This window comes from Lissotriton vulgaris, chromosome 1_2, assembly GCF_964263255.1.
Source record: "Lissotriton vulgaris chromosome 1_2, aLisVul1.2, whole genome shotgun sequence".
NCBI classification, from domain to species: Eukaryota; Metazoa; Chordata; class Amphibia; order Caudata; family Salamandridae; genus Lissotriton; species Lissotriton vulgaris.
Genome location: NC_141686.1, coordinates 180054537 through 180066997, shown reverse-complemented (window position 1 = coordinate 180066997; position 12461 = coordinate 180054537). Strand labels below are relative to the sequence as shown.

The 12461-nt window shown below is 42.7% G+C and overlaps 1 pseudogene; it reads right to left on the bottom strand.

Moving 5' to 3' along the window:
* Positions 1-2946: 2946 nt before the first annotated feature.
* On the bottom strand, positions 2947-3826 carry LOC147734838 (olfactory receptor 13A1-like; annotated as a pseudogene).
* Positions 3827-12461: the final 8635 nt, after the last annotated feature.

The window sequence follows — 12461 nt, the reverse complement described above, 5'->3', positions numbered from 1 at the left end:
AGATGAAACTAATGCCAGCTGGCTCAAAATAACAAAGTGGGAAATGCGTATAATGATGAACAGCACTGAGCTGGGCCTTAATTTAATCAAGGAACGACTGAGAGCTATCTGCCTCATGGTGATGCCGCATTGGTATATAGTGGACTTAATGACTGCGTTGGCGGGAGCGGTGTATGCCAAGCTTGGTGTGTCCTGCTGCACGTTTATACCAGGGAACGGCATAGATAGTGGAACATTGACTTTTGCAATCCAAGCGCTGCCTCATTTACAAAGAGACATGCATGAGGAGGTTGGTTACCCTAAGCAGGATTGGTTCTCAAATTGGTTCTCCTGGCTCCACTGATGGCTTACCTGTATGTGCTCATTGTTGTTGCCAGATTTTATTGTGTTCTTGTTTTTGTGTGTACTATGCAATTGGGGATTTTCTGCTGTAAACATTTAGTCTTCAAATGGGGTAGAATGCAAGTAAGTAACTAATTGTCAAAACCCAAGAACAACAGGCCCCCAATAAAGTAACTCTAATAAAGTATGTCTTAGATAGTGTGGTCGAAAATTCAACTAATGGGGGGATTGCTAATATTAAGAAAATGGAAGTCAATATGAGTAACAATACAATCATGTATAAAAATGATGTTGCATCTTTATTGACAAATTCATCCATTATAAACTCCACAAGTTCAATGGTTGACAGGTCATAGCACAGATGGGGTGGCAAGTAGCCGGCAGAGGAACAGGACACCCCACATCGATTCCACAGATAGGTGCAGCGACACCACAATGGTCCAGGGAGACTGAACCCAATAAAGCACCCATGGCTGGAAGGGTGATGCATTCCAAAAACAACATAACGTCAGATGCTACATGAAGTTAAGAACACATAGCCAATAAGGACACAGCACACAGAGTACACTCCGTGATAATGCGCTCCCCATGCTAAACATCTGGACACATTACCCACTGGCTTCATTGTGTCCATGCAAGGTCGAAGCCTACCTGGATTCCTCAGCAAATACATTAATTTATGGCTCCAAAGAAAAGGGATCACATTCCTTACCAAAAAAAGAATTTCGTGAACTATTTTATGACATTTAAGAAAAACCATGTCAGATTGATTGCAAGTTGAGACAGTCTAAAACTATTAAAAAATTGCAATTCATAATACATAAAACTTATACTGGTTTTTTCTATTCTTCACTGCGTGTTATTATTGTCATGAATACTGTTAGCGTGGTTCTCTGTCTCCATCGATTTCAATGTACAAGCATGATTCTCCCCTGATTTCTGCTTTACTCCACCCCTTTTCTAATAGGTATCCTCTATTGTCTAACCTTTTCCAATGCACCTCCCATTTAAACAAGCATTGGCATAGCCAATAGGTCTCAATTTTGGGACCTTATAAGTATTTAGTTATGCAGCACAATATCCTCGGTGCAACAACATTAACTGTTGCATGGCTAAACAGTTATAAGGTCCCAAAGGCGAGACCTATTGGCTATGTCAATGCTTGTTTATATATATTACTAAGTGTTTTTGATTAAATGGTTTTAATTAATTGATAATAGATAAACCCAAGACATCCTCTGTTTGGTGACGCACTTTGATGACGTTCTGAACACAAGGACATAAGGCCTTGTTTCTGGCCATGAGGGGTTTCATCCTCGACCAGAGTCCGGTCAGACATGTTAAAGTCACCTGATCTAATGAGGTGCGGTGATGGCAGGGAGGAGCGTGCTTTAAGCGGGTCTAGGATCTGCTCCATAAGTATGTAAATGATGTGTGTTTGGTGGGTGAGGGGGCAGCATGAGAACTCTGCAGGAGGTATTATTAGACAGAGGGGGGCGGGGGTTGTCCCATGTTAGTCTGTGTGTGTATTGGACGAATGACTATTTTCGCTTTTGTTAAGAACGAAAACAATACTGCAAGACAGAAAAAAAGGGTGTTCCTTACGGGGCAGACATCTGGTTCTATTCACATACAAATAAAGAGAGGCAAACCAACAGACGTTAGCGCTACTTATAGTAGGGCAGCAGAGCAAAGCAAGCAGACACAGAAGTCCACTTCGGCTAGTATCGGCAAAAGTGAAAGTGTTTTCCTTGCAGGAACGAGCAGTGCAAGGAGCGATAATTGCTAACACATGGCACCAAAGCTCACTTCCGCGAAGGAAATCGCCAAACATGCACGCGTTGCCACTGAAAGCAAAGCAACGCGTGTACGTTTTTGCCTGCAAAGCTGTGTCGATTACAAAAGGTATTTTTCCATGCAGCGCATGCGCGCTGAATAGGCGAGACCTAAAAAATATGACTGCTGGCGATCTCTGAACTCCTGGTGGAGAATTCTGCACATAAAAGATAGGGTAGTCCTCAGCAGAGATCTCCTCCTGAAAGAGAATAGTCTTTGTGAGCATGTAAACGTGATCTACTGGAGAATTATTACATACAATATCTAAAATGTTTTAGTGAATAGACCCATAAATGCTACAAATGTTTATTGTTCTTTATTGATTGTGATGTGCGTTCAGTAACACTAGTGGATACCCATCAGCATAACTTTGAATTTGACAATGTGATTAAAACAGTTTCTATATTTTCTCTATAAAACAGATGGATTTAGCTTGTTCTCAGGATACTGACCTCCAATAGTTTGTGGACATTTTAAAAGATATTAGATATGCTTCCGTGTCTATTATAAATAACAGAATTTTAGGAATGTCATTATTACACAATTTTAATCCAAAGTCCCGATAAGGAAACTAGTTTATTAGATGAGAAATCAGATTTACACTTTGCAACCAATTCAAGGTTTTGATCCAGATTCTGATGATTTTGATGTATTAAGTTATCTTTCAGATCGTGCAAATAAATATTAATTTTGTTAATAGAAATTGATTGTTAGGTTAGTATTGTAATGATGTGAGCAATTGGCCATCCAATTAACGTGGCTATAATGTTAATTTCTAAATGAGGGAACAATCCAGGACCAGATTTTGTGCGAGGCTTGAATAACATCCTGGTTTCTCAGACTGTAAATGTGCGGGTTGAGCACTGACATACAGTAGCATACAATGCAGACACCACTTTGTTATTATTAGCCTTAAGTCAAATAGACGGTAGAATATATGTGTAGATAGTGGTGCCATAGAGCAAATTAACCACAAGTAAGTGAGGTGCAAATGGCCTTCCTCTTTGTTGCAGAAGAGCGCATATTGAAAATTGATGAAAGAATGTAGGCATACGTTATAAATTTCAAGACAAAGCATATCATGCCAAGGAAGATGTCTACCACCATGATCGCACAATCAATTGCATAGGTATCAGAAACAGCAGCCTTGCTAAGTGCTGGTATTTCACAGAAAATATGCACCAGGATAGTATTTTTTTAAGGAAGGATAACTTCATCACCAAACCAACATCAAGGAAGGAGTTTAGAATGCCAAGCTACCCCACTAGAGAGCTGGCAGGAATAGATTGACTGGCCTACTCATGATGACTGTATAATGCAGTGGTCTACAGATGGACACATACTTATTAAATGCCATGACTGTGACAAGCAAGAGTTCAGATCCCAAAACGGCAGACAGCAGGAACATTTTTGTCATGCAGCTCCAATATGACATGGACTTGGTCTCAGAGAGCAGGATGGCCAGAATGTTGGGAATGATGCTGTATGAAAAGCAGATGTCCAATAGAGCCAGATTAACCAAAAAGAAGTACATAGGGGTATGAAGACGAGTGTCAGATTATATGACAACCATAATCGGGATGTTTCCCGAGATGGCAAGCAGGTAAAGAAGCAAAGACTGTGGACTGATGTTGTGGGAGAAACCCATTATGATAAACTCCACAGTTAATAATAATAATAATAATAATAATTATTATTATTATTATTATAATAATAATAATAATAATAATAAGAATAATACTCATACTTCTCCTGAGGCGGAAGCAGGGAGACTTTTAACCTGATAGCGCTTTTTAACTTTGTATTCTGCTCTTTGCTGTTGCTCCTTTGTGTCTGCTCCCCCACCCTTCCTGTCACTTAGAGCTCACGGATTTTAGAGCAATGCTCTATTTACCTCTTACCACTCCTTGTTGTGGCACGGACCTCCCAGCACCTTGCACTTTGTTCTGCTGATAATTAGCATCAATTCCCTTACTTACACACCTCAGGCGGTCCTCGGCCGATTGAAGGGCTGAGGCTCCGGGGCTGTGTAAATCGGCGGCGGCCATCTTACATTGGGCACTCTTCGATTGGCGCTCTAGGCGCCAGTACTTAAACAACTAGACATCGTTCCGCGCAGCTGACACGTTCAGCGGTCGCGCCGCAATCGCACCGGATTCGTGCCAAAGTCCTGCCCGACAGCACCCGTCCACGACCGAACGGGGCGCGGTCCTGACCCCCTGATCCTTATGCCCTCACTGACATTGATAGTAACAATAGAGAAAAATGTCGTTATACTACAAATGAACTACTTGCCGTTCGTCCAGATTTTGAAGATAGCTGTTGTCAAACACTGTCAGTGGACTTGCCGTTGCTTCATTGCGCAACTTGCAATTTTACCACCCAACGGTGGAAGAGCGATGAGTTGGTGCCGACTAAAACAAAAATGACATTATTAAACTGCAGATCCATGAAAAATCACAAATTAGAGATTCATGAACTGTTGCAAGAGGGGGACCTTGATGTGCTCTTCCTAACAGAGACATGGCTAGATGAAGCCTCGACGCCCGAAATTCTGGAAGCTGTTACCCTGGTTACTGTCTGCTCAGAATTGATAGAGAAGGGCAGAGAGGCGGGGTACTGGCATTAATCTATAAAAGTGATCTACAATGCACTTTAGAGAAGGCAACACTACCCAACAGTGAGAGTGGCTTTTTTACGATAAAAGTTAACCCAAAAAATATCATCAATGGGTTCCTCCTGTACCGTCCCCCAGGCAGGACTACACAGTTCTGCAACCAATTGACAGAACTGGTAACTCAGCCGGCACTCCGGTATAAAACATTTCTCATCTTGGGAGATTTCAAACCCCCACTTTGAGGATATTAACTGCGGGGAGGCACTGGCTGTGGTTGATGCACTGAAATCCCTGACGCTCAACTTACAATCAGTGTCGCCGTCGCATCAATTAGGTCACCTCCTGGACCATGTATTCGCTAATTGGAAGGGTATTAAACTTTCCACCCCGATCAGAATAACATGGCCGGATCATTTTATCATCCCCTTCGAGGTAGAAGATGCCCCACAGGATATCAGGATGATCAAGCCCAGGCCCCAGAAACGTAGAGATTGGAAGAAGTTCAATCAGGAAACCTTTAAATCCGCCTTGCTCAAGGAACCTTCCCCTCATTGCGACACTCTGTTGGAGGCGTGGGTCCACTATTAAAAATGGATGTCCAAGGCGCTGGACACAGTAGCACCATGGACACTCAATCCCCCTGCCAGAAAAACAAAAACCGCTCCATGGTTTTCCAAAGAGCTTAAGGAAGCCAAAGCCAAATGCAAAAATCTCGAACGAAGCTGGAGGAAAAATTACAATCCAGATTGTAAGCTTAAATATAAAAGAGAGTTAAAAAAATACCACAAACTTGTGAGAGCAGCCAAGGACGCTCATTTTCGGGAACGTATAGATCCTGCCAATAACCCCACCAAAGAACTTTTCTCCATTTATAAAGAGCTTACGGTCCCCATCAGACTTGAGGCCCAAGACACCTATTCCAATGAGCTATGTGATGACATAGCAGATTACTTTGTAAACAAAGTGGATATAATACATACCACTTTCACAGGCAGCACGGACTTACCGATTAAACATACGGAAGTGGGAAATTACTCTGCCATCAAACCTCATCTGACTTGCTTTAAAGTACATGATAGGCAAGATCTGCTCAATATTGCGAACAGCATCCAGTCCGGCTCCCCCCATAATGTGATTTCTCCTAATCGCTGTAAGGGAGTCCTAGAATGTATGATTGACCAGATTGACACTTGATCACCCTATCCTTTCAAGAGTGCCATGTGCTTGATGCATGGAAAACGGCCCAAGTCATCCCCCTGAAAAAAAAATCCAACGTACATATCTCCCAGTTACAGAATCTCTGCCCTATCTCCCTTCTTCCCTTCTGTGGGAAAGTTGTGGAGAAGGTGGTTAACAGCCAACTTATGAAATACCTTGAGGAGGAATCCCTTCTCCATCCCACACAGTCAGGGTTCAGAGCAGGCCACTCGACGAAGTCGGCTGTTCTATTGCCCACAGAATGTCTCAGACAGTTAGTGGATGAGGGGCAGACAGCAGCGTTGGTTTTATTAGATCTTAGTGCAGCTTTTGACACCGTGCTGCACACGACCCTGCTGTCTCGCCTCTCAGATATGGGAGTGGAGGGATCTGCTTATGAATGGATAAGATCTTTTCTAGAAAACCGAAGTTTTCAGATGCATTGCCCTCCTTACAAATCCTCTCCCCGTAAGATGTGACATGGGGTTCCACAGGGCTCCAGTTTGAGCCCTACGTTGTTCAATCTTTACATGGAACCCCTAGCTCACATTGTGGAAGCTTTCGGAGTGGATATCGTCACATATGCTGATGATACTCAATTGATGATTAAACTCATGCACAATCAGATGGAAGACGCCACCAACTTTTCCAACTGTATGTTAGCTGTGACAAGGTGGATGAACAACAACTGCCTGCGCCTGAACGGCGATAAAACAGAACTGCTGGTTGTTGGCAAATCCCCCTCTGCCTGGTCGCATGCATGGTGGCCCTCTGAATTGGGCGCGATTCCCTCCCCGGCGGAATCCGTCAGAAATCTGGGAATCATGCTTGACACGGAGCTTTCTTTTAAATAACAGGTCAGTAAAATCACTGGAAGAGGTTTAGGCATACTCAAAATTCTTCGCAAAGTTCTTGACCTTCTCCCCATCAGCGCCAGGAAGACACTTATTCACGCTCTAGTGACACCACATCTGGACTACGGAAATGCCCTGCTCTTAGGCTTAAGCAAAAAAGGTACACACCAACTGCAGTGCGTTCAAAATGCTGCTGCTCGCTTGGTGCTCAACCTACTGCGCAGAGCATAAGGAAAGACGGCACTATTTAAACTTCACTGGCTCCCTATTGAGGAACGCATTAAGTTTAAAGCGCTTTGCTTTGCACACCGCATTGCCCAGGGAAAAGGTAAAGGCTACTTGCGAAAACTTCTTACCATTCACTGCCCCATCCGGAATTTAAGATCTGCCGGAGCGATGCTGTTCCAACTTCCCTGCATTCGCAAGGTTAGGATGGGAGGTCGCTCCTTCAGATTTTTAGCAAGTTATTATTATTATTATTATTATTATTATTTATTTTTTGTAGAGCGCATAGTCACCCTGAGGTATCCCAGCGCTAGGAACCCTAACTCTACAGTTCAGCAGGCTAGGGGCAGAAGGAAAAAAATTAAGGGGGGTGGAGGTTGGGGGGGGATAGAGACTCATAATAAGGGAAAAGATAAAAAACATTTAGGGGAAAAGATGAGTCTTTAGTTGCTTCCTAAAGTGCAGGTATTGTGATTCGAGTCACAGGCCGCGTAAACACTGGAATAAACTTCCACTTGACCTACGCATGGAACCCTCTGAAACTAAACCCATCTTTTTCCACGTGAATAAAGCTTTCAGGTTCCTTTGACCTAGGCCATTCGCTTCCGGACCTCTGTCTCTCAGGGAGCAGCAGTAATTTTAGCACGGGGACACACTGTCTTGAGTGAAACCAGGCGCTCTAAAAATGGTTTTATTATTATTATTGTTAATATTATTATTATTATTATTAGTATTATTATTATTATTAATATTATTATGTTATATGAAGTGACAGAGGAGCAATTAATTGTCCAAAAGGCATGGTGGTATAAATCATGTTGTCACAAATATCTATGTGCACATAGAATTGGAGGGATGAACTTCAATCTACCTGTCTAATGCTAATCGCCAGTGTATGTGTGCACAAGGAAATGTATAGTCAATTTGCGTTGCAGGTCCACACAGGCCATACAGTACCACAGTACAGGCTCAATAGGTATGAGTCGATGTGGAACATGTCACCAGTCCACACATGTCAATACAGTTACATGCCAGGCTCATGCCCTCATATTGCCAGTGCCCTATGATAGACATGTGTCCATACCTTTGAAGTGTTTTTGTCGTAATAGGGCCAATGTCTGGAGTACCACATGCACCTATATATACAGCCCATTTCTCAGTCCACCTACTGCTGCTGTAACCCATACTGTATGCCCCAGGATTTGTCACCATTGAACCTTTTCGGCCAATTACCTGCAAGATACAGCAGTATAGATTAACATATATGAGATCTACAGCATGCATGCACACACTCTTCACATGTATTGAGTATGAGCTGATGTGCAACTAGGTAACAATCTGTAAAGACACTTTTGGACAGACTCTTAAGTATGTAAAGGATCACATGCTATTGTTTCTATTTCAATATGTGATCTATTTTAAAGTGTTCCCGATATTTCCATATGTCAGTCTTTGAGAAGTGTTCAAAATGTCTGTTGAACTGGAGGTAGCTAGCCCTACTCCGGCTATGTTTCAAAAACCTGGCACAGAGTCAATCTATGCTGTAATGTGTGGCCTTGTGTATTTGCCCTAACAGTAAAGCCTTGCCGAGGCACAACGCATGTACTTGCTACACATTACTCATTTCACATAAGTGATCAGCCATAGATTGTACCCTTTTTAATTTTGCATGAAAATCGCCAGGGAGTACCTAGATGTGCCATGTGTAACATTCCATGTGTACAAAACATCATTGTTCATAATCCCTCTTCATATGCACATGGGGCTATGTTTATGAGGCCAGACAGTGCCAAATCCTGTACCTATGAGGACAAGACCTGAGTACTTTAGCATTCTAATTAAAGGGTAAGTACATGCTTCTCATAACAGATTGTCATGGATTGTTCCATAGATGCCATTTTTTGATGGACATGGCACTTGTGCTTTTAACAGTAATTCATGCATGTAATTGATGACAACTTGGACAAATTCTGCTTGGTAGGATACATGTGTCTTTCCTCTCCAACAGATAACTTGATCCCTGATCAGGGAAAATCTTGTTAGATTTGCTTGGGGAGGTCCCTCCACATCAGCCACACAGCCAGGGGCTGCAGATGAATGGGGATCCAGTACGAGAAAGCAAAAGCAGCAGGAAAATGGAAGTCACCACTTCGAGGACAGAAAGCCCTAGACAGGGCAAGCACCAGGCAGAAAGTGCAGCTTTACCATGCTGGTGATCTGCAGGCAGTTGCCGGCACCTCCACAGCCCAGCTAGCAGTGGCATCACATGCAGTCAGCACTACAACAGCTTAGCAAATGAAGTTTGAGAGACAGTATCTGAAGAACAATGCTGAGACATAGTTGAAGCTGGCAGACATTGAACTGCAGATTTCAACCCTAATGAAAATGTTTCACACGTTCCAAGAAACTGAGGAAAATACAACATTCAAACAATAAAAAATATATATATTTGTTTAGGTTTTATTGTTTGGGTAGCTTGTGTATATGGGTATTTGTTTCATTCATGTGCAAATGTTTATTAAGGTAGTGGGGGGTTTAGCATAGTAAAACGTTAGGTAGTTTTAGTGTTTTCTTAGCTTTTCATATTTATCAGGTTTTCGGTTGGAATATATGTAGGTAGGTGTTAAGTGGGTGGAGGGTTAATGTTTAGTATGTGCAATAAATAAAAAAGCACAACAAATACAAAAAATATATTTGTTTAGGTTTTAATGTTTAGGTAGTTTGTGTTTAGGTGTAGTTTATTTTTTGCGCAGCTGCAAATGTGTATTAAGGTGGAGGGGGATTGATGTTTAACCTGTATGTTGCGGTATATGTGTAGAGTAGGATAAGTTAAGGTTTGGTAGTTTAGGTTAGTTTTAAGCTAGAATGGTGTTGCTAAGTTAGCATGGGTTCATTTAGGCATAGTTTAGATAGGAAACGTGTAGTAGTGTAGGTAATTAATTCATAGATTGTAAGATTTTTATGGTGTGTTCAATAAATATTTTTTACACTTTCACAACTGCTTATTTATTGACTGTGGAAGTTGTCACACCTACGTAGGTTGGGTTAAGGACTTGTGTTTGTATATATGTGTTACGAGGTGGCGCACCTAAGGAATAGATCATGTCAAGTCTACAATGGATTCAAAACCAATTGGAAAATGACTCCGCACTCAAATGTGTTCAAGGCTGTAGATGGTTAGGGTGGGGTTTGGAATGTGGTTGGTGCTTGATGTGAATCCCCTTCTGAGCCACAGGGTTGAATATAGATACCGATGCGTGTTTCTTGAACCTCAAGATTCACATTCACATAAGCACTCGTGTGTGTCTTTCATACAAATTGTTACTGAATAGTTTTCTCAATGCAGGTTTGGAAAAAGTGTCAATGCTCCTTAGTTTGTTAATTTCATTTAATTTTCATGAAATTATTGTATCTCATAACAATTCAATTATTCCAGGTTATTTCACGCCAGCAGCGAGACCAGTGAAACTGAATGAAGAACACACACTCCACGAACATAGCAGAATAACAAGGGTTCAGACAAAATGTCCCCTGAGGAAGAGCTGTGTAGCTCGAAAAGGCATCGTGCATCATGAAAAGTTGATTCATTTTTGGATGGCAAAAGGCAGAAATCTTGGTCATGTACCATTCAACATCACATAATTGTAAGTCACACTGCCCAGTTACATGTGGCACAGCTCAGTCCAGCTCTGTCACGTTTCTCGTTTCCATGTGTGAAGTGCAGCACCAGTCCAGGTTCCCCTTTCTATACTGGCACCATGAGACACCGGACCTACAAGTCCCACAATACAAAGCAAAACACATGGAATGGGGCAGCACAACATCATAGACACACTAACCCTGCCAAACCTGACTGTTACAAATATGCAGGCCACCTTGCACCACGAGGCCACCTTGTCTAACTTGTGCCCATGAGCACAAATCTGGACTGTAAAGCAGGGGAAAGAGCTTGCTAAGGGAGAAATTGCACACTTAAGAAGGGGACAGATGTGTGGCATTTGAAGGATCAATGCACAGGAATATTCCAAGAGTCATGTGTATAGTAAACTGCATGAAACTACACAGCACATAGCTGTCCCGACTTGTAGGGCGAGAGCACACAGGTGTCAGCTGCCATTGTAGGGACCTGCTGAACTCCTGTCATGTACTAAATCACACTGATGTGGGGGAGAATGCAAATGATGCCCACCAGAGGAGCATGTGTGTTCAAACAAAATATGGTGTGTGGTCATGTTCCATTCCTGGTAGTGCAATGCATTGTAATTGCTGGTGGAGCATGTTGAACTGCCACTGTGTCTGAATGGGGCTACAATACATTGCAAGGAGGTGAGCAGGGATATGTGTCATGCAAAGTAGCCTGACCAAGACATATGCACTGCTGTGTCTGACAGTGCCACACTTGCATCACAGATGGGTAGGGATGACAGAGAGGAGACCATTGTGGAACTACATCCCACATGTGATTAGGCCCTGGGTGAAGATGTAGTACATGAAGGGAGAGAGTCTGAAGGCAAATTGTCTCACCATGCCACATATGACAGAGTGGGAGGATGTGAAACAGGATCTATCAAGGTATAGGATGAACTAGTTAGCCACCTTAATGCGCAGGAGTCAGGGCTGGTTGGAGGGTTAGGTGGATGGGTCCAGTTGTGTGGCAAACCTAGGAAGTCACATGTCACCAATTCCCTCACTCCTACTATGTGGGATACAGGTTGTCCCATAGCCCTCGCAAAGAGCCAGCCATGTATTCCATTGGATATGGTCATGCATATTGTTGGTGTTGTAGGCACATGAGAGTCAAGGTATTATCTGGGTTCCATCAGTGTGTGGCAGTAAGTTTAGTCCATGGCCCAAAACCAGGATTGCCAAAGGAGGCATATACACGTACAAGTGATAGGTCCTGAGTAAAACGATTTGTGCAACTCTGCAAATGACCTACGATGGCAATGTTAAAATGGATTGAGGGTCAGTGCTAACAATCCACCTAGTTTGACTGGGCCCATTACCTCAGAGTTACTACACAGTTCCCACTGTCTACAAATATGGATCCAACTGTTTGTGCAATTAAATGAAATCACATGAGTATACACAAACAGGAAACCCATGGTAAGTACATGCCCTCACACATTCCTGCAGTGTAGCAAGGTTGGAAACTGTGTGGAGGTGTGTAGGATATGTGTGAAAAATTGGACCCCTAGCTGCATCAAAGCACAATGGTCACAGGGAGTGCAAGCACTCTGCAGGCTAGGTTCAATGTGCACAGAAGTGGTGTGAGTACATCAACACACAATCAGTATAGGCATTGTGAAAAAGAAAGCAAATCACCAAGGCAGAGGTAGACATTACCTCATATCACACAGGCAGGAATGGAGTCCCCAACGAGCTGTGTA